This window comes from Balaenoptera borealis (assembly GCF_965194805.1).
Source record: "Balaenoptera borealis genome assembly, chromosome: 2".
Lineage (NCBI taxonomy): Eukaryota > Metazoa > Chordata > Mammalia > Artiodactyla > Balaenopteridae > Balaenoptera > Balaenoptera borealis.
In genome coordinates this window covers 157,888,083-157,910,317 of record NC_138867.1, presented here as the reverse complement: position 1 = coordinate 157,910,317, position 22,235 = coordinate 157,888,083, and the positions used below count along the sequence as shown (strand labels likewise).

General features: G+C 42.8%; 1 long non-coding RNA gene across 1 annotated transcript in view; it reads left to right on the top strand.

Moving 5' to 3' along the window:
• The window catches only part of LOC309623865, a 543,116-nt gene that overhangs the window by 295,977 nt on the left and 224,904 nt on the right, over window positions 1–22,235 (top strand). The window lies entirely within an intron of this gene.

Sequence of the window (22,235 nt, the reverse complement as noted above, 5' to 3'; positions counted from 1 at the left end):
CTCGGGTCAACGCTGTCCTAACAGTTGCAGCGGCAGATGGACCTTGTGTAGTAAAATGGTTGGGGCTTCAGAACCCAACAGACTTGACTTTGAACCTGGCTCCTGCATCTGACAGTTGGGTGACTTTGGGCAACTGACTTGACCTCTCTGGGCCTCGATTTTCTCATTTGTCAAATAGCAGTTATAAGAACATTGTTATAAAGGTGAGTGTTGATCAGACTCACAGACATAGAGAACAGACTTGTGGTTGCCAAGGGGGAGGGGGGTGTGGGGAAGGGAAGGATTGGGAGTTTGGGGTTAGCAGATGCAAACTATTTTATATAGAATGGATAAACAACAAGGTCCTACTGTATAGCACAGGGAACTATATTCAATATCCCATGATAAACCATAATGGAAACAAACGTGCAAAAGAGTGTATAACTGAATTATTTTGCTGTGCAGCAGAAATTAATACAACATTGTAAATCAACTATACTTCAATAAAATTTAAAAGAAAAAAAAAGGGAGCATTGGTTTACGTAAACCACCTAAGAAAGAGATTGGCATATAGAAGACATTTAATGAATGGTGACCACACTGATTACCATCATTATTATCTCCTTCTCCTTCTCCTAGAAGGAAAATCAACCATAAAGCTGAATGGAATGAAAACTGAATCCAGAAAGTCTCCAGCTTGGTGATTGTCATCTGGTCCATCTCTGAACCAGATCAGTGTCTGCTCAAGAGTGCAGAGCAGGGCTTCCCTGGTGGCGCAGTGGTTGAGAGTCTGCCTGCCAATGCAGGGGACACGGGTTCGAGCCCTGGTCTGGGAGGATCCCACGTGCCGTGGAGCAACTAGACCCGTGAGCCGCAACTACTGAGCCTGCGCGTCTGGAGCCTGTGCTCCGCAACAAGAGAGGCCGCGACAGTGAGAGGCCCGCGCACCGCGATGAAGAGTGGCCCCCGCTCGCCGCAACTAGAGAAAGCCCTCGCACAGAAACGAAGACCCAACACAGCCAAAAATAATAAATAAATAAATAAATAAATAAATAAAATTAAAAAAAAAAAAAAAAGAGTGCAGAGGATGTCGCTCCTCTCTCAACCCTACATGTGAAGCCGAAGTCCCCACTCCAGACTCTGCCCATCCCCCCACCCCTACACTCACCACCACTCCATCCAAGGCGCAGGCCCAGCTCCCAACTCTGCAGTTCCTATGTGTTCTCACTTGAAGGCAACATTGAGCTTCAGATTTCAACCTGCCCAGAGTGTTCACCCTCCTCAATTCTCCAGCCTCCATCACCAGATCACAGACTAACAGAATCAGGCAGCTCATAACACAGAGAGAGCAATTCTAGAGACAAAGAAGAGGCATGTGCTTTCCACCACCTAAACATGGCACCAGCTGAAAATATAAAGGGGTTTCAGCAGATAAGGAGCAAAAATAAGATGGGGAGAGGGGACCTGTGTGCACCTTTGCAGACTTATCTATGAGTAATAAAAAAAATTGCAAGCAACGTAAATGACTGCAATAGCTAGGTAAATTATAATATGTCTACTCGAATGAGCATTTAAAATTCTAATGATGAAGATAATGCAGCAACGTGAGACAATTCCCTAAGCGGAAAGAAGAATGCAATTTTTCTCTATATTTTTATTCCAGCCATCTAAAAATTATATATGCTTGCAGGGGGAAAAAAGGAAACAAGAATAAATTAAAAATTAAATTGCAGAGGTGAGAGGACTAGAGGTTTCATATAGTCTATTTTGCATTTGTGTTGTTTATTCCCTTTTTTAATATTCAGGGCTGTTGACGCCGTTGGTGGAGCACAATGTGGTAGAAAACACACAGATTCTGTAATAACGCAGTCCTGACGCTTGTGCCCGCTGAAGTCATGGATCGTCCACAGTACAGACACACCTGTGGGTTAAGATCCAAATATTCTCCAGAGAGTGGCTAAGAAACTGTTCCACTGGAGGGATGGGACAAGCGCTGTTCCAGGATTCATTAAAACACAGTAGAAAATAAGAACATGTACGTTTATTAGGTTATCTCTCTTTACTGTAGAAGAGCAGGATTGCAACGTGAAGGGAGGAGAATGGAAGAAAGTGGAAGGAGGTACTAGTCCATAATAATAATCCCTAATTTGGGCAGACCAGGTTTGTCTCAATAACGATTTGCCATTTATTAAGCGTCCCCATGTGTTAGGTGCCAAGCATTACACTGGGCACGTCATGTATATTACCCCGTGTAACGCACTCGACAACTTCGTGAGACAGTAGAATTTACTTTCCACTTTTTATAGATGAAAAATGGAGGCTGAAGTTGTATGATTTGTTAGTGGCCAAGTCAGGATTTGAACCTGGGTTGGTCTCCCTTCCTGAAGCTTGTGCTTCACACACACACACACACACACACACACACACACACACACACACACACACACACACACACAACTGCTTGGAGAGGCAGACAGAGGAGACTGGAAGGGCCCCACCATTGGCAGGACCTGAACTTGGCCTTAAGCACCAAGCAAGGGGCAAAAAGCTAAATGGAGTATAACCTTTAAAAATTGTGAATCACTATACTGTATACCTGTAACTTATATAATATTGCACAGCAACTATACTAATAAAAATTTTTATTCCAAAAAAAAAGGAGGGGGGCAAAAAGCTTCACGAGAGACCCTTGTCTTCATCCTAATGATGACACAAATGACATCTGTGTGCCAGAAGGTTCTGGACACTTTTGCTGCTGGCTGGGATTAAAGCAAAGCATTTGGCTGGCAGGAGGGGGCAGGAACATCTTCAGAAGATGCTCGTGGGTCCTAGTCTCCACGTTTGCTTGTCTCCCATTCCCTTGCTCTAGTTTTCCTGCCTCTCAGCATCAATGGGTGAGAGTACAAAACCTGAGCGTCTGCCTATGTGGGAAAGCTCCAAGGTCAAAGGGTTGCATTCAAACCTTATACCCCCAGAACTCAGGTGAGCAGAGCCTGTGAAATCAGTGTTGGCCAATCTGCAAATGGGCTAAAAGAGAGAACTTTTCATGAGACATAATTTGGGCTGGGTTGGTTTTTAGCTAATATTTGTATGTCTGGGTACTCACAAAGGAGGCACTGTTATTGTGTCTATTTCACAGATGAGAAATCCAGGACTGGAAGGAAATTCCCAAAGCCCCTTAGCTGGGAAAGTGTGACAGACTCCAGAGTCCAAGCTCACTGGAGCCCAAGCTCTCAACCACTACAATATAATGCCTTCCACTGTGCCAGACTGCTTAGATGGAAAAGAGAACAAAAACTTCACAGCAACCTCTCTGCACCTCAGGCTCTTCATCTGTAAAATGGGCCAATAATAATAATAACACCTGGGACTTCCCTGGCGGTCCAGTGGTTAAGACTCTGTGCTTCCAATGCAGGGGACGCAGGTTCGATCCCTGGTCAGGGAAGTAAGATCCTGCATGCCATGTAGCATAGCCAAAAAAAAGAAAAAAGGAACTGAAAAATAATAATAATAACAACAATAATAATAACAACACCTGGGGCTTCCCTGGTGGCACAGTGGTTGAGAATCCGCCTGCCAATGCAGGGGGCACAGGTTCGATCCCTGGTCCGGGAAGATCCCACATGCTGTGGAACAGCTAAGCCTGTGTGCCACAACTACTGAACCTGCACTCTAGAGCCCGTGAGCCACAACTACTGAGCCCGCATGCTGCAACTACTGAAGCGCACCTGCGCGCCTAGAGTCCATGCTCCGCAACAAGAGAAGCCACCACAATGAGAAGCCCGCACACCTCAATGAAGAGTAGCCCCAGAACAGTATGGAGGTTCCTTAAAAAACTAAAAAGAGAACTACCATAAGACCCAGCAATCCTACTACTGGGCATATACCGTGAGAAAACCATAATTCAAAAAGAGTCAGGTACCACAATGTTCATTGCAGCACTATTTACAGTAGCCAGGACATGGAAGCAACCTAATGCAACATCAACAGATGAATGGATAAAGATGTGGTACATATATACAATGGAATATTACTCAGCCATGAAAAGAAATGAAATTGAGTTATTTGTAGTGAGGTGGATGGACCTAGAGTCTGTCATACAGAGTGAAGTAAGTCAGAAAGAGAAAAACAAATACCGTATGCTAACACATATATATGGAATCTAAAACAAGAAAAAAAAAATGGTTCTGATGAACCTAGGGGCAGGACAGGAATAAAGACGCAGGACGTAGAGAATGGACTTGAGGACACGGGGAGGAGGAAGGGTAAGCTGGGACGAAGTGACAGAGTGGCATGGACATATATACACTACCAAATGTAAAATAGATAGCTAGTGGGAAGCAGCTGCATCACGTGGGGAGATCAGCTCGGTGTTTGTGACCACCTAGAGGGGTGGGATAGGGAAGGTGGGAGGGAGACGCAAGAGGGAGGGAATATGGGGATATAAGTATACGTATAGCTGATTCACTTTTTTATACAGCAGAAACTAACACAACATTATAAAGCAATTATATTCCAATAAAGATGTATTAAAAAAAAGAGTGGCCCCCACTTGCCACAACTAGAGGAAGTCTGTGCACAGCAACAAAGGCCCAACACAGCCAAAATAAATAAATTAAATAAATTAATAAAAATAATAATAATAATAACACCACCTACCTCAGAGGGTTGTTGTGAGAATTAAATAAGTTCCTCCATGTAAAGCAGTACATGGTCTCACTCAAAAGATAGTAGTTGTTGTTTAACTATTATTGAGATTATAGAGTCAAGACTTGGAAGGACCAAAGTGACCTGGTCTGACATCCCTACAACAACTTCCAGTTGCTTAAACTGCAAAGGAATCATCCTTGCTCCACGAGGGGCTTGTTCTTTCATGAAGACATTCATGATTAGAAATGTCTTCCTAATACATTTGGCTAAATCTGGCTCCCACGACATACATCCTCCCCCAGGTCTATTTCTGCCCTGGAAGAGAGACTGAATAAAGCCAGTCCCTCGTTCCCAGCAGTGCTTCCAAGCTGAGGAGGAGCCCTGCCCTTCGTGCCCCCTCCAGGGCCCCCTCACTTCTCAGCATCCCTGTCCCTAGAAGCCCAGAACAGGATGCAGGCGTCCAGCTGGACCCTGCCACTTCCCTGACCCCGGCTAATATGAATGCAAAGGTGATCCCCTTTTGTCTTACATTGACAGAATGGAAGGAGAAAAGACATGGGAAGCATAATATTGAAAATAAAAAGCACAGTTGTGTTTGGAGCACTTTGTGATGTGATGAATCTCAGTTCGTGACACTTGCCGATTTCTCAGCTTCAACCCCCAACTCATTCTCCCTGACAGCCACAGCTTCCCTGGAATGAGGTCTTTGTCCTGGTTTCTGTTCTAGGGGCTTCTGTGCAGTAACCCTCTTTTTCTAGCACACTCAGGCACTGAGAGTAATCCGGGCAAACAGGACTGGGGTCAGAATACATTTCTGTCCAGAGGACCACGTGGCACGTGGGCCAGACCTGCCTGGAGCCCTCCTCCACCAGTGTTGATCTCTGCATCGTGTCCACACTGCATCCAGGAGAGAACCAGGCTCTGGGCCAAATTCCCACAGAAGCAGAGTCGGTGTGTCAAGCATCTTTATCTCCCAGAGGCTGCAGGGAGCTGGGACCACTCAGGGAGCCGTCTCCACGCCAAAGGAAGATGTTACTGGGCAGCAGGAAGGACACAATGCAGGGTTGTTGTCTCATCAGATTCTTTTGAATGCGTGAAAGTGTCCTGGAAAGTTAAAGCTTTATTCCAAGTCTGGGCTAATTGCTTCTCCCTCTGTGCACTCATTCTCTGCCCTTACCATCTCAGACTTAACCACTGCATTGCAATTGTCTGGTTACTGATCTAGATCTCTCCCTAATGCGTGAGTTCCTTGCGGGTAGGGATGCATCTCTCTTATTATTTCGATTCCCCAGGACCTAGCACAGTGCCCAGAGATAGCAGGTGATCATTGGTATTTGTTGAATGAATTGATTCAATGAATTGAATGACCAGCACTTACCATCTGATCCACATTTTGTACTTTTTTTTTTTTTTTTTGGCCACACCAGGTGGCATGTGAGATCTTAGTTCCCCGATCAGGGATTGAACCCACACCCCCTGCATTGGTAGCTTGGATTCCTAACCACTGGACCACCAGGGAAGTCCCCACATTGTATACTTTCAGTGAGGCTGCACAGCCATGGGTGGGCTCCCAGTTTCAAGATGGTAAAATAAGATTTTCTTCTTAGGAATCACACAAGGACAAAAAAGAAGAAACATGAACAAACTTCATTTTCAATGAAACAGGAGACAACTGTAAGACTAACCCCAATGTAGAAAAGCTCAAGTACATAGAGAAATGTAAATGACCCAGCAGAGAGGAAGCAAGGCAAACTCAAGGATCTGCATGATTGGCTGGAGGGACCTACAATTTGTTCTACAGAACCCCAAAAAGGTTCAGGAATAGGAAGCCTCAAGTTCTCACATTAGATAGAGGCTGAACAGGGAATGAAAATAGAAAAAAAATTTTTTAATCTCTTTAAAGAGTACACAGAGTCCATCAACTGATGAATAGATAAACGAGATGTCATATATCCATACAATGGAATAGTATTCAGCTTATCAAAAAAATGAAGTACTGATTCATGCTGCAACAGAGATGAAACTTGAAAACATCGTACTAAGTGAAAGAAGCCAGACACAAAAGGTTACATATTGTACGAGTCTATTTATATAAAATGCCCAGACTAGGCAAATCTAGAGAGACAGAGAGTATATTAGTGGTTGCCAGAGGCTGAGGAGAGTGGAGTGGAAAGTGCCTGCTAATGGGTACAGGGCTTCTCTTTGGGGTGATGAAAATATTCTGGAATGAGAGAGTGGTGTTGGCTGTACAACCTTGTAAATATACTACAAGCAACTGAATTGCGTACTTTAAATGGATAAATTTTGTAATATGTGAATTATATCTCAATTTTTTAAAAAAGAGTTCACAGAACTTCTGATCAGCTTTTTCTGATTTAAATTTGAACTGGGAGACAAGGATCACCAGAATCTTGAAGAACATCTCGACCATGAAAGACAGAGACAAAAACATACAAAGACAATAAAGAAACTCGGAGCAGAGATAATGCAGGGCTCAGAAGAAAACTTCAAATATTTATAATTAATATGCCCTACATGATAAGAGAAGAAAGATATTGTTCCCATGAAGCAAGAGCACGAGAAGAGAAGCCAAAGAACAAGAAATTCTTAGAGTAAAGTTTTTTGTTTAATTATAGCTGAAATAAACCTTTCAATAAAAGGATTACAAGATTAAGTTGTGTGTCCCCCTGAAATACCCTCCCCCAATAAAAAGTCAAAGAGAGGGCAAAAGGTGAGAAAAGATTAAAAAGGAATTATATATATTTTTTTTTATTGGAGTATAGTTGTTTTACAATGTTGTGTTAGTTTCTGCTGTACAGCAAAGTGAATCAGTTATATGTATACATATATCCACTCTTTTTTAGATTTCCTTCCCTTTTAGGTCACCACAGATCACTGAGTAGAGTTTCCTGTGCTATACAGTAGGTTCTCATTAGTTATGTTTTATACATAGCAGTGTATATATGTCAGTCCCAATCTCCCAATTTGTCCCACCCTCCATCCCCCCTTGGTAACCATAAGTTTGTTCTCTACATCTGTGACTCTATTTCTGCTTTGCAAATAAATTCATCTGTACCATTTTTCTAGATTCCACATATAAGTGATATTATACTATATTTGTTTTTCTCTTTCTGACTTACTTCACTCTGTATGACAATCTCTAGGTCTATCCACGTCTCTGCAAATGGCACTATATCATTCCTTTTTATGGCTGAGTAATATTCCATTGTATATATGTACCACATCTTCTTTATCCATTTCTCTGTTGATGAACGTTTAGGTTGCTTCCAAAAAAATTCTTTTTTAACTTTTTTTTTAAATTATAGAATCAATTCAGGAAGCTTAACATGAAATCCAAGTTATAGGCATTCCAGAAAATGAGGGCAGATAAAATGGTGAAATGAAAATTATCATAAAAGAATAAAGAAAACGTCACAAAAATTGTAGGATATAAGTCTCCAGATTTTAAAAGCCCTCAAAGTTTCCAGCACAATAAATGAGAAAATAATCATATGAAGGAACATCATTCTGAAACTGCAGAACAGCAAGGATAAAGAAAAGATGCTGACAGCACCCACAGAGAAAAAAACTAAGTCACATACAAAAAGATAAAGAAATGAAATGGTAACCAACTTCTCAACAGCTAGAGAAAAATGGAGAATGACTTCAAAATCTTAGGAACAATGAATTTCAACCTCTGTATCCTGCCAGACTATACGTGAAAAGATTAAAATTAAGACATTTTAAGTATGAGAGATCTGAAGAATTCACCTCTTGTAAACCCTTTCTGAGAAAACTATTGAAGGATATTCTCCAAGAAAACAAGAGAGGCAAAGGATCAAGGGGGAAAGGAACCAACACAAGAGAAAGGCAAACAGATATCCAGGAAGAAAGGCAAACAGATATCCAGGAAGAAAGGCAAACAGATATCCCAGGAAGGAGGGAAGGGAAATACCGAGACAACAAATAGCTGTGCAGAAAGCTTAACAAGCAGGAGGAGGGAAGGCTTCGAGAAAAATACTGAGCTGATGAATTCCCTAATAGGTTTGACCACATAAAAAATTATATGGAGAGGTTTACAGGTCTGTTGAAGGGTGGGACATGATTGGTCAAATATTCGAAGAAAGGTAAGCAAACAAAAATATTGTACAAGAAAAGAAATTTAATCACAGTAGACTATCAGATACAATAGTGAACAATGCTTACAAAGTCATAAAATGTAAATACTGAATAAGGATTTTATAAAATATTTAGATAATTATATTGTAGGGAAAGGGAAAGAGAAGGTATAAGTGAGCTAAAATCTTCATCTGCCATGCATCAAATTAATGAATCAAGAGATAGCTTAGTATACATACTATTTAGAAACATGGAAGCAAATGCCAGAATAAATAGTTAACTGGGTTGAAAGATGTTCTTTCTGGGAGAAGGGGGTCAGCATTTGTTGAGTGGCCTGGGGGGAGGGGGGAGGGCAAAGTAATTTTGACAAAATTTTAAAACTTATCTTAAGTGCACTGACTTTGAAGTCTAGACATGATTTGACCTTGTTCTGCCATTTCCAAGCTGGATGACCTTGAGTGAGCTCTTTCCCTTCTCTGGCCTCAGTTTCTTGTGTGTTAATAATCCCTACCTAGTCCATAACAAGGACACAATGTATTCGTAGATGGTAAATAAATGGGAGATCCCTTCTCACTCCTCCTGTTTCACATGAATGGCATCTTGTTTCTTCTAGGGGGCAGGGACTGTGTCTTGCTTCTTTCATAACCCACCCACCCAGCACCCAGCAAAGTATGTGAAAAGTATATCGTCTGACAAAACTGCCAAATTGAATAATTGGCTATTACGACTTATCAGTCATCTGAGAGAAAGTACTTCATTGAGGGTTAATTATGAGAAAACGGAGATATATCATTATAATAAACCATTACTACCCAGTCCTTTTCATTGCTCCCACAGTAACAGAGTTTTATGGGTTTGGATAAAATAAAAGACTGCAAAATAATCCTGTATGGCCAATAATTTCTAGCCATCCTTTTTTAATAAAAACCCCTGTGGCCAAAGCTACCAATTATCCACCAGTCTCATTTTCCCCCATCTTCCTTTTAATCATAGAACACCCACCCAACCCTGGCTGCCCAGGTAAAGACTACATTTCCCAGCCTCCTTTGCAGCCAGGGGTGGCCCCTGACCCAGTGCTTACAATGACCTGAGAAGATGGGATGTGTGTGACTTCCACATCACTTCCTCAAAAGAAAACTGCCTACCCTCCACATGGTTGGTTCATGGTCATGATGACCAACAAGACAGAAGGAGTCCGAGGCCCCAGATGATGTAGGGGAACAGAGCTGCCTTCCTGACCCACAGCCCAGCTGCTGAGAATCCCCAGCCTGTCTTACTCAAGTGTTGACTGTGAACTCCTGGCACTGGATGTGACAGGAAAACACAAGAGCCAGTTACAGAGGGACTCCCTGCTTCATTCAGTTCTACAATCAAGCACCAAGGAAAGTTTGTCCTTAATTAATTTGTATAGGTAATACACACACACATCCTTCAAAACTCAAAATATGCAAAAATGTATATTACGAGAAGTCTCCCTTGATTCTGTTGTGTTTTTTGTTTTGGTTTGGTTTTTGTTCTTTTTTGGGGGGGTTTGTTTCTTTGTTTGTTTGCCGTGCCTCATGGCTTGTGGGATCTTAGTTCCTCCAACCAGGGATTAACCTGGGCCCTCAGCTGTGAAACCGCAGCGTCCTAACCACTGGACAGTCAGGGAATTCCCAAGTCTCCCTTGATTCTAAGTTCACATGGCCAGATCCCATCCCACCCTCAGCCCCCAGGTAACTACTGTTATTGGTTTCTTGTGGATTCTTCAATAATTTCTTTATGCACATATAAATATAGATGCTTATATTTGCTTCTTATTTACACAAAATGGTTTTCTACATTCTACACCCACCTCTCTACAGTGATACCACTTCTGGGAATCTATTCTTAGAAAATAACTAGAAATGTTGCTGTATGACCAAAGATATTAATTGCAGCGTTATTTATAATAGTTCTAGAAAGAAAGAAAAAGAAAGAAAGAAAGAAAGGAGAGAGAGAGAGGGAGGGAGGGAGGAAAGAAGGAAGGAAGGAAGGGAGAAACCCTTAATGCACACAAACAAGAAACTTAGCTACCAAGATTAAATTTGTAAAAACTATTCCGTGGCATGGGAAAATGCTTATGATTTTATACTAAGTGGAATAATCAGATCAGAAATACAATGTGTCTTCAACTATGTAAAAAATACATATAGAAAATGAAAGGAAAGCACCACACCTAAATATCAGCAGTGCTTTTTTTCAATCGGCGCAATTATTTCTTCTTCTGCTTCTCTGTTTCCCAAAATGACAGCAATGAGCTTATAGTTCTTCTATATAATAGGGGAGGGCATAAGGCAGGGGAGGGAGACACATACCTACTCACCTCCTTCCAGAGGTACCTCCAAGGTGTCTGGGTGCCTTCACATGTCAAAGCGACCCTGAACTGGGAGGGTAAGAGAAATGGCTGGATTGCATTTTCCTTTACTCCGCTTGGAACTCCTCAGCCCCAGGCCTTGATGCTACCTTCTCCTTTGCTTCTGTTCAGCTTGCTCCCCAGATGATCTCTGGTCCCATATAGCTGAGCTGGGAAATCACCATTCCAGGTTAAGATAGGTGCATCAGAGACAGAGTCTTTGTATGAGTGGGTTGGAGCTTTCATTGTATCTCTCCTTTCACCCCAAGGAATGAATATTCCCCAGATAAAATGCTGCTCTATCTTCTCCTGTCAATCAAGAAGTTTCTCCTTTATATGTAAGTACCATGATTTCTTTGTGGGGTACATGCTGTTCTGGTTTTTGTTTTTGATCAAATGCCTGTTTGGGAAGAGATGAAAGTATTTAGTCTATTAGATTTGCACTGCTGGATTTTCTTTTTATAAGTGTAACCTTGACAGCTGTCTTATTGTTTATCCTGTAAGATTAATCTATCAATTAAAGTTTGATAATTAAAAAAAAAAAAAGAAATTTCTCCTTTGCCACCACCCACCTCGGCTTCCCCATCGGCCCACACCCACCAATAAGCCCCCATCCAGGTATGTGCACCCTATATGCCAGCGCAGCATGGTTCCATGAATTTTCCACATTTTCCCATCTTTCTTTGAGTTAGGCCAGAATTTTTCCAATGCATGATTGATTATTACCTGGATTTTTAAAAAATTAATAAGTATTGACTTTAAATTATATTATGACAATATGCAACTAGGGTCTCAAACCCATGATTTTTTGGACATTATTACTTGGGGTAAGGCTAAAATAAGTTTTCAAGTAAAAAAAAATGTAGGTCCATTTCAATAAAAATAGTATTTCAATAAATATATTATTTACTCACTATGTTTATCTTTATTTATATACCTTTATTTATACATGATTTATCTTACCTGGTTATGGCAAACAATGGAATTTAGGAAACTCTACATTAGGGTATTAATTTTTTTTAATGTTTTAATGCATACCTGGAAGGGATAATTCATTGTCATCCTGGAGATTCCCCACCCCAAGAGGCAGGCCTGGGCAAAGAAGCACAGACAGAGGGGGAGCCCTACTAGGGGTATATGGGAGGCCACGGTGAATATATTGTTTTCCCCACCCACCCGGGGTAAACCCCAGGGGGGCAGAATTCCACCAGGCTCTATCCGGAGCATCTTCCTGACCCAGTCTGAAAGCACCCAAGGTGGGCAGTCTAGGCGTGGCATTGTCCCCTTTCACCCAGGAGAAGGTATGAGTCTGCAAGCAACATTCCCCGGGTGGTGGAAGAAGCCCTTTCAACATGCCACGGGGCCGGGAGCAAATCCCACTTGCTAAATGATAGACTGCATTTTTAAGTCACTTGCTGAGGTCATCCAGCCCAATCCTAGTGAGATATAACATACTTTTGAAAAATCTCTCCATTTCCTGAAAGAAGAACTGGCAAGCCAGGATCTCCCCACCTCCTCCAAGGCAGAGGGGCCAGAAAGAGGGGTGGAAACAAAGATGGACCAAGTTAAATAGAGCAGGGCCTTTTAATCCCCCTGCACTTAAGTTTGGGACTCTCGGGCACTTGGCGCTTTTCCGGGCCGCCTAAAACGAGGGCCCTTCAGCACTCCTCACGTGCAAGCAGGGTACACATGGGTGGGAGTGGAACAGGGGTGGGGGGCAGGCAAGCTTCCTAGACTCGAAGACTTCAGGGGATTAGGACAGTGACAGGCGTCTTCTACAGGGAACACTGCCAGCGTCCCCGCCCACGCCTCCCGGAGCCTGGGTCCAGCCTTTGCCACTACCCCAGAGCCCAGCCTCTCTGTGTCTCTGTTCACATCTCTAGACATTTGGGGAAGGGGGCGGAGGGCTTGGCAGGTCTGGTCCCCACCAACTGCCACCTTGCCGGGTGTGAGCAGAACAGCAGGTGGGTCCAGAAGGAAGGTGCAGTTTGCCTATGTTGGCATCTGGCAGCATCACGCTGCAGCTTCCACGATATAAATACAGGGAGTGAAAATAGCTAATCCCAGATAACAGCAGTGTAATCACCCAGCGCCCGGCCTGGAATCCCGGAGAATTTGGAGGGAGCAGCTGTGGGGTCTGCCCCCTTCAGCAGCCCACTGCCGCTGGGTGGCCCGGGCTGAGAGTGTAAGCCAGCGTAAAGCTGGGGGGGCGCGGGGAGCAACTGGAGGACAGAGACCTGATGAAAAACACCTCTAATCGCCACTCTGTCTGGGAAGAGATGATTTTTCTAGAAGCACCATGAAAATTCTGAGCTTGCAGCAATGAGAACCTGGTCTCCCAGTCTTAGTTGAGACATGGGATGATATACAAGGAATCATCTAGATTTGTAGTTGTTTTTTCTTTTTTAACTTCTGGGTATTATTACCATCACTGGTGTCATTATGGTCCTCCAATCTGGGAGGTCGGAGCCTCTCCCATGTCCCTCCCACATTCTGGTCCTGAGTGCCAGGGTGGTCGGTCTGTGGCCGCCAACCACAGGCTCTTGAACTCAGTTCTGACACGCTGGCTGCCCCGAGTGGTTACCACTGAGGTTCCAAATGATGCCACCAGTGCTCCTGCAGAGACCACCGTCCGTCTGGGAGCAGCCGCTGGGCTTGCTGTTCTCAGCCATTCTGTTCAAGCAGCACATTTAATTAGGGCTGGTGGAGATAGTGCAAACAGCTCCGGCCTCCCCTGCCCGGTTCACTGTGCTCCTTGATTCTCTGCTTGACGGACAAGCAATCCCCAGACTCCAGTCATGTCTATCCCCACATTCTCTGTGGTTCGTCCTGACTTCCCAGTTGTGTTTCTGAAGGGCCCTGCACACTCATCCCTTCTGATGGTCGTGAGGCGCTCTCTTGCTCAGACTCGGCTGCAAACAGAGCCCAGCAACTCTGGAGTCGGCTCAGGCTGGGCCACAGTGGATGGACGCTGATGGGGGAGGCCACAGAGGGGCTCAGAAACAAGGGTGGCAGCTGGGCCTCAGAGATATGTCCTTCGTGAGTTTGGGTACATTTGATTCCTGCTGGAAGCATCATGACCATCCTCTGTCTATCCAGGAAGAGGGGAGAGGAATAGTCCAGAGTAAACCAGAAAGAATAGGAAATGGAATCATTTGTCATCTCTGCACAAACCAGGGGTGGCAGCGAACAAGACTCCTCCTGACTGGATTCTGAGAGGCTGTTCTCTGATTCTCTCGATTGGAGAATCCAACTTATTATGAATAATGTTATTTCTGTTTGGAGTTTCATGTCCCTTTATCACACAGACTTTCATATAGTCACTGCAGAAGAAAGTCACTGTGTTCTCTCCCCGTAATATAATCATAAAGACCAGCCACAAATGTCTCAGTGAAAAGCAAACCCTGAGCTGTATGAGTATCTGATCCCCTGACTCAAGGTGGCAAATGGAATAGATGGAAGGTTTGCCTACCTCAGAGCCCCCAGGCCCACAGGAGATGGAGACCCTGTCAAAAGAGGGGGCTATGAGGCTGAAAGGACACCAGGGCCACCACAGGAAGCTCAGCCACCAAGATCAAATTCGAAAAGAGTATTTGATGACATGGGGAAATGCTTATAATTTTATACTAAGTGGAAAAATTGCATATTATGTGATCTCAATTATGTAAAACATACATGTAAAAAAATAACAAAGCCACACACCTAAATATTTTCCTGGCTTTTTTTTTTTTTAATTTTTCGGCCACGCAATGCAGCACGTGGGATCTTTGTTCCCCGACCAGGGATCGAACCCGCGCCCCCCGCATTGGAAGCGCTGAGTCTTAACCACTTGACCGCCTTTCCTGGCTTTTTGTTGCTTAGTAAGACTATAACTTTTTTTCTTCTATTGCATGAACTCATCATGTCATGGGTTTCTCCCCAGTTTCTTTTCTAAAGAAGAAGCATTGGGCCTGACAATCACCTGTGCCTTAAAGAAACCCATGATTTCTTGGATATGATTGCTTTGGTTAAGGCTGAAAAAAGTTTTCAAGTTAAAAAATATAAAAGAGTCCAATTAAAATATTCGATAAAAAGTAAATTAAAATATTAAATAAAAATAATATTTACCTAGTTGTGGCAAACAACTGATGCTTAGGAAACTCTACATTAGGGTATTAACTTTTAAAAGATGTACCAATATCTGACTTGGTGAGGGATAATCCATTTCCACTCTTGAGATTCCTGCCCCTAAAAGGGTACCCACAGAAAGAATCAGAGAGAGGGACAGAGCTCCACAATGAGCATGTGGAAGGCCTGGAGGCCCCTAAACAGAGGTCAATACTCAGCTCCCTCTTCAACCCTGGGTGAATCCATGAGGCTCCAGATGGAGTTCCTTCCTGGTCCAGTTGGCTTCAACCTTGGTCTAGATACTGCTCATCCGCCCCAGACCCTTGGTAACAGACCCCAGAAGACTGACATCAAAGATGACATCTGAGATCATAACTACGGTGCATCCTAACTATATCTGAGTCTCTTCCTCCTCATCATAAAAGGTTTTCCTTAGATATATAACAGAAATGAACCCCCAAATTACAAGAGAATAAAAGGAAATGCTATTTATTAAATGCATACGGTGTGCCAAAAACTATATTAGAAACAGGATACATTTTATTTAATGCAGCCCTCACAACAACCAAGAGATGGATCTCACAGCAAACATTTGACAGATGAGAAAACTGAGCCTCAGAGAGGTTAAATAATTCATCCAAGGTTAGCCAGCTAGAAGTGGCCAAGCAAAGATTCAGACCTACTGAATCTGACACCCAAGCCCAAGGTCTTTGCACCAAACTACATTGCGCCCTGCCTCTGAAAGGACTTACCTACGTACAGAAGGCAATGAGGAAGTAAGAGGAGGAGGGGGAACATACGCTGAGGTTGACAAGATTCCCGGTAGCTGACAATATTTCTCCCCAGATGTTTCAACTTTGGGGAGACACGTGAGCCCAGAAAAAGAAAGTCAGAGAAGGAAAAGGAACAAAGGCTCAAAAGCAAAGGCATGGGGAAGCACTGTGGAATTAGCTTCCTGGCTCTGCGCTTGTTGGGCCGCTGCCTACTGGCCAGTATGTAAATGTGGGTTTCACCGCATATGAAATCAACAGACCCAGGTCTTCCATCTCTGCCAGACAGGCAACTCCAGCTGTAATCTAATCACACCCCTTAGAGCCCCAGCCAGCAATCTCTTTCCCTCACCCTGTCACACATGCCATCACATTGCATCACAGATTCCCCTCACACGCACAGCCCCGGCAGGACACTGGGACCTGTCTTGGCCACACATCCACAGATCGGCAGGGTCAGCCCTGGTTCTGCACAGTGCACCAAGGCCAAAATAAGAGTGAGACACAGAGGGGCCCCTGCGGGTGGCAGGCCTGGCTGGCCGAGGGAGGTCAAGGCTTGGAGGCTTGCTCTTAACTAAGTTCCTTGCTACTGCCCACTGTGGATCTGCTCATGGAAAGTTATTAGGGATAAAAATGAAAGAAAAGAAAGGATCCAGGCATGATTCCTGAAATGCAATTATTTTTTTTAAAGGAGTGAGAAAAAGTATAATAAAAACTCATCTGATGATCCAGATTTAAGATTTGACTGCTGTAATGAACTGTGTACCATTAACTGGCCTGATGCTTGGAAAGTCACAGAAGGGACTGTCTGATGCAAACTGCTTTGACACCATCACCCCGGGCTTGGAGTTAGCATGGGCTCATCTTCCCAAAGATTTCAGATGCCTCTGGAAATTTCAGGATGAGGATCAAGGAGAAATGGACTTTAGCACTTTTCATTTACGTTGGGTCCCATGTTTCCATGTAGCTTATCTCATTTGCTTCCATGGTAATCTGTGAGGCAAGTAAGCTCACTGTTATTGTCTTTTCTTTTCTTTTTTTTTTTTTTTTGGCTACACCACACGGCTTGCAGGATCTTAGTTCCCTGACCAGGGATTGAACCTGGGCCCCCCGCAGTGAAAGCTCGGAGTCCTAACCAATGGACCACCAGGGAATTCCCGTATTGTCTTCTTTTATCTAATGAGGAAAGGAAAGACCAGCAGCCCCACAGTCCTACAAGTATTTTGTGACAGAACTGAGACCGGAACTAAAATCTGGAAGAGTGAACTCCCATTACCAGTTATAGGAAACTAGGTCATTCAGACCACCTGCCATTCTACTGAGGACAATTAGCAATGCTGCAGAACAAGCAAATTCTTAAATAAACAAATGAAAGAAATTTATGAATTTTCTTGTAATATATAAAGAAGAGAAATATGGCTAATCTCTGTCTGTTACATTCCCTGGCACATTTAAAATTGGAAGATTATTAATAGACTCAAAGGCAGTAACAAGATTACCCTGCCCCTCTTCTTGGTAAATATAAAAACAAATTATTATTTTTTATTATTACTATTAGTCCTATATAGTGACTGCTTTGCCTCAGGTGGGAGGATTTATCACTAAAGCATGCAAAGGTAGAATCAACTGAAAGAAAAATCTATATGTGCTTTTTTTTAGAAGTGGTTTCATTGTAAGAATTTTGTCTGCCAGAATATCTTTTGAGAAAGAAAAGGGGTAAATCCAGTGAAATATATTCTCAGCTTAAGTTGTTGTTGTTGTTTATAAACATTTGATTATGTTTTTAATAAAACTGATGATTATTCAAAGTAAAAAGCAAAACAAAAAGCCAAACAAAAAACTTGCTTAACGACATCAGAGAGCTAACAAAATAATGAAGAATTACCAGCCAGGATACAAGGGAAGAAGGACGTCCAGAGCAGTGAGTCCATTCTTTGAGCTGCTTTAAGACCTGGGGGCAATTGCTAATTCTGCAAGTGGCGGCTGAGAGGCTGAGTGGCACTGCTGACAGCCTCAAAGGGAAAAGGGGGCAGAGAGGGAATCTGAGGCCCACCAAGAGTAGGATTGGGACTTGCCTTGGATTGGAACTCCAAAGGGATGCTCTCTACAAGTAAGTGTGAACCAGAAGTAGACAGGCCCTTGCAGAGACTACAGCTCAGCTTTAAGTATTCCAAAGCCCTGAAGTTAGATTTAAGTAATCCTTGATTGTTGGTGGCCCAGGAACCTGGCAGAAGCAAACACAAACCTTCTCAGAAGGAAAATAATAGGTCTCAAACTGATTCTGCAAGCAATTTTGCAAAAACAATGCCCAACACACAATAAAAAATACTAAGGCATAAAGGACACAAAGCAGTATTTTAAAAAAAGAAAAACATAGGAAAATCAACAAACGGTAGAAACAGACCCACATAAGCTCTAGATATTTGCATTAAAGTAACTATGCTTACCATATTCTAGGAAATAAAAGAAGTAAAACATAAAGCTGAGAATTTTGGCAGAGAACTGAACTCTATAAAAAGAACCAAACAGATATGTTAGAAATGAAAAACATAATAACTAAAATTAACAACTCAAAAGATAGTTTTAGTTTAAAAAAAAATTGGTGAACTATGTTAGGTCAGAAGACATTACCAGAAAACAGTAGGAAAGACAAAGGGATAGCAATACAGAAGATAGGGCAAGAGACGTAAAAGACAGTGAGATCTAACATGTGTGTTATTAAGAGCCCAGGGAGAAGAGAGAGGGAAAATGTCAGGAGCAATATTTGAAGAGATAACAGCTGAGAATTTTCCAAAAATGATCAAAGACATCATCGTACCACAAATTCAAGAAGCCTTACAAATCCCAAGCAGCATAAATAAAAAGAGGTCTACACTCAGGCACATTTCTTTTAAAAGACTGCTGAAAACCAAAGATGAAGAGAAAATCTTAAAAGCAGCTAGAGGGGAAAAAAAGATGGATTACCTAATAAAAGGAGCTGGAATCAGGCATTCAGCTGACCTTCCATCAGCCACAGTGGAAACCAGAAGGCAATAAGACTGCATCTTCAATTGGTCAAAAGAATTCAAGTCCCCATCTACAAATCTAGTTCTCTTTCTACTATACTATGCTGCTACCCAAGCTTTCATTTCTTAGTGGCTTCTAGAGCTAGACAAACCTGAGTTCAAATGCTAGCCATTTGATGCCAAGCCTCTGCTATCTTTCTGTACAACACAGAAGAGAAAAATTTAATAGAAAATGTATAAGCATCTGGTACTTAACAGCTCAACAAAATTGAATCCCTGCTCCCTCATTTTTTTTTTGTTTCTCCCTGAGACTCTGATATCCCCTCAAATAAACATCATTGATAAATTTTGTTCCCCTTCTCTCATTTTTTCTTGTACAGTTCAAGTCCTTGTGATTTGCTGAACCATAGTTCCATTACACGTATTTAACATTTCTTAGAGAATGGTCAGCTTTCTTTCACCATCCTGAGTGGTATTTCTTCTTGAGCTCTCCCTATCTGTCCTGTCTCGATCACTCAATTACAGCCCCTCTAAGGCAGAGCTCATAGCTCTGGCCATCCCACCTCCTGACTGCCACACATGTGAGGTTGATGACCACTTGTCTTTTCTGCAGTGATGCATCAGATCCCTGACTGCCTTAAGGTTGGAGTGTAGCTATATTCTGGAAGACCAAAAGCATGAACTTGACCATAGCAAACATAGAGCTCCAGGAAGACAGTAGTTCCTCACTCAATCACATGACCGTAGGACACCAGTTAACAGTTAGTGAGAACCTACCACAGATCAGGCGTTGCACTGAGCACGGCCGATGCAGAGGTAAGACATGGTGCCCACCCCCAAGACCCTCCCAGTCCACTGAGGAACAAACCATTTCAACAAGTACCAAAATAAGGCGTGATGGAGTTAGAAGGAGGGGGAAACTAACTTGAGCAAAGAAAAGACTAGCCCTGAGCCCTCTTGTTTTTCTCCCTGCTTAATCTCATCCACTGCCATGGCTTTAAATACCATCTGTACAGTGATGATCTGTCCACTAAACTCCAGACCCAGAAGACGACTGCCCATTAGAAACCTGGATGTCTATAAGAATCTAAAACTTAACACATTTATAAGAGAGCTGTTGAGTTCCTGCTTCATATCCCTCACCCCACTCACACACACACACACACACACACACACACACACACAAGCCTGATTTTCTTCAAGTCTTCCCCACTCCCGGAGATGATGCTAGTTACCTAAGTCAGGCACTTAAGTACTGAGCTGTTATCCTCAATTCTCCCTTTCCTTCATTCCCCCAAAATCCCATCAGCACAGTATTGGGCTCTACTTCTAATATGATCTTAATGTTTATCTTCCTAAATGCAGGAACTTTGCTGTTCTTTTGGGTTTTGTGTAGTTTATTTTTACTACTGCATCTCAACGGTGGAACAGTGGCTGTCACTGAACAGGTCTTTAATAAATGTGTGTTACCAGCTAAGAATGTCAGGGAGGCTGTCAGCGGGGAGGTGATATTTGAGCTGGGTCATGAAATATAAGTGTCACCTACTGGAGAAGGAGGAAGGGAACGTCTGGAAGAGGGAATAGTGTGAGCAAAGACAGAGAAGCAATAAAAAGGGCAAAGTATCTGAGAGGCCCAGACCCAGAAGTCAGGCATGCTGTGTTCAAATTCTAGCTCAGCCCCTAGCTCTGTAACCTTTTGAAAAGTGGTTTCCCGATCTGAGAAAAATGGAATTAATTCTAGTACATTCTTCGTAGGACTGTGCAGGGAATTAAATGAGAATGGGCAAAGCACACTATGAGTATGCCGTAAGTGGTAATGTTATTAATAGGAATTAATAATAATTACACATGTATAATGAGTAACAGTTTTAATCATTTGATGTGGCTAGAATGTGGGGTGCATGAGAAGTTTCTGGGAGATGTGACTAGATGGTCAGGTTGGAGTCAGAACACTTGAGGTCAGGGGACCCTCAAAATCAGGTAGCAGCAGTGGCCAAGTGACCACAGCTCTGCAAATTGCTCTGTCACTCAAAGCATTAGGGGATCAGCAAACTCTCACCTGAAAGCGTTCTTCTGCTCTGATGCAAGCTAAACAGCGGTCAGCTAATGTAGGCAATTCTCAGTTATGACAGTGGCGTATTAGTTGTCTATGGCTGCGTAACAAATTATCCCAAATCTTGGCAGCTTAGAAAACAATGAACATTTATTATGTCATACAGTTTCTGTGGGTCAGGAATACAGGAACAACTTAGCAGGGTCGTTCTGGCTTGGGGGTCTCTCGTGGGGTTGAAGTCAGTTACAGTCATCTGAAGGCTTAACTGGGGCTAGAAGATTCACTTTCAAGACTTTTCACCTGGTTGGCAAGTTCATGGCTGTTGGCAGGAGGCCTTAGTTACTTGCCACATAGATCACAGGGCTGCTTGAGTGTCCTCACAACATGGCAACTAGTTTCCCTCAGAGCAAGTGATCCGAAAGAGAGCAAGGAGAAAGTCACAATGTCGTTCATGACCTAGCACCAGAGGTCGTATAGTCATTTCTAAATACCTTATGGGTTACCAGCTCAGCCCTACTCATTTTGAGAGGGACTGGGGGCCTCAGTTCTTCCCGACTTGGCCTCTTATCCTTCCAGAATACCAGGAAGCAAGGATCATTGAGGGCCATCTTGGGAACTGGCTACCACAGCTGGTTAGAATGGAACTGAATTTTTCCTTACTTCCCAATAGATGGAAACAAATAACAATGCTGGAAGAAAAAGTACAAAAATAAAAAGCAGAACAGGACTGCTGAAGGAATAAAGTAATAATAATAGTATAATAATAACAATAATAGCTATTGTTTACTGAGTGCTCCCCTTATATTGGACAAAGACCAAGATCTTTCCATGCTTCATGACAGCAGTTGACAAACTATGGTCTGTGGGTCAAATCTGGCCCACAAACAGGTTTTGTGAAGAAAGTCTTAATGGAACTCAGCCACACCCATTCGAATATGTACTGTCTATGGCTGCTTTCACCTACAACAGCAGCTGAGCAGTTGTAACAGAAACCTTATGGTCTACAAAACCAAAAATATTTACTATCTGGCCCTTTAGAGAAAAAGTTTACCAACCTGGGCTCTATCTCGTTAAAACCTCATAAAAACCCCATGAGGTTAAAAACAATTGTTTAAAAAATTTAAAAACCCATGAAGTAAGTGATATTACTTTCCCCATTTTATAGATGAAGAAATGGA